The sequence below is a fragment of the Lactuca sativa genome, chromosome 5 (genome assembly GCF_002870075.4).
Source record: "Lactuca sativa cultivar Salinas chromosome 5, Lsat_Salinas_v11, whole genome shotgun sequence".
In the NCBI taxonomy this organism is placed as follows: domain Eukaryota; kingdom Viridiplantae; phylum Streptophyta; class Magnoliopsida; order Asterales; family Asteraceae; genus Lactuca; species Lactuca sativa.
Window position 1 is genome coordinate 257,361,315 of NC_056627.2, and position 1,289 is coordinate 257,362,603.

General features: G+C 36.1%; 1 non-coding gene across 1 annotated transcript; it reads left to right on the forward strand.

The window, feature by feature from the left end:
- The first annotated feature begins 250 nt into the window (after positions 1-250).
- On the forward strand, positions 251-358 carry LOC111887056 (U6 spliceosomal RNA). The gene has a single exon (XR_002848674.1). It is a non-coding gene; the product is annotated as a U6 spliceosomal RNA (small nuclear RNA).
- Positions 359-1,289: the final 931 nt, after the last annotated feature.

Sequence of the window (1,289 nt, forward strand, 5' to 3'; positions counted from 1 at the left end):
CGGTAAAAAAGATTATTTTTAAACGGTAATAACAACCACATTGGTCTAATACGCACAAAAAAAACTTAGTGACCTAATACGGACAAACTGGAAACCTAATTATCCTCTTAAGTCATTAACCATAATTTTAAAGACATTGAGAATATATGACCATCAACAGTAAACTAGTTCGTTTAGAACTCGTGTCGTCTCATATCGACCAGAAGAACTTGCTACTCCTCTACATGGCGAAGCTCTTCATCTAGAGTTTGTCCCTTCGGGGACATCCGATAAAATTGGAACGATACAGAGAAGATTAGCATGACCCCTACGCAAGGATGACACGCACAAATCGAGAAATGGTCCAAAAAAGATTTTAAACCCTTCGTCGTGTTCTCTGAAACCCTAATTCCCTTTTCAAATGCTAATAGAGTTCAATTGCAATTCTTACGTTTCAGTAGTTGAACTACTGAAGTCATGATCAGACAACATGTGGATTCCATGATCAGATTAATCTTCTTGTTGATGTCTTCAACCATTTGTGGCAAGTAAGGGTGATCTTTCTTTCTATAAAGTCTCCTTTAAGTTTTTTACTTTTCATATCATTAAGTTTCATACTTTATAAACTTCTGTTTGTGTTGTATATAGTCTGTATGTGTTTGTTTATGTGCTGATTTTTTATTCATTTTGCAACTTTAGTTCTTAATTCATGTTGTGGTTTTGGTGTTTATAAAATAATTCATAATAGGCATCCTTTGCAAGTCCCTGTTGGTTTTATATTTCCATTCGTTATCAAATGTAGACATTGATAGGAGGTATCAAAGTGAGATTGTTTTTGTACATATGGATGTGTTCATGTAAACATTTAAATGACAAAAAAGAAGTTATTGATAAAATGTTGTATATTTATGTAAGGAAGATCATCAATCATATGAGTTTTTGGACTTGGAAATTTTAGAAGAGTTGTGTGATAAGTTTAAATGGAAGCAACTATTTTCAGTCAAACAAGTCAGTCACACTGATTAGTAAGCATTGTTTTCTAAATAATTAGGCTTAATGACTTAGGAGGGTAATTAGGTTTCCAGTTTGTCCGTATTAGGTCACTAAGGTTGTAGCACCTGGTTCCTGGTACGTAAGATATATCTGAGTATTTTGTATTTTTGGCCGTGGACTCGGCAAGTTGGAGGCCCGACTCGCCGAGTAGAGACGAGACTTGGGGCGCGGTTAAGTTGGCGACTCGGCGAGTCCATATTATGGACTTGGCGAGTTCGCGCTGTCTGATAAAACCCTAATTTCCAAGGGTTTGCACC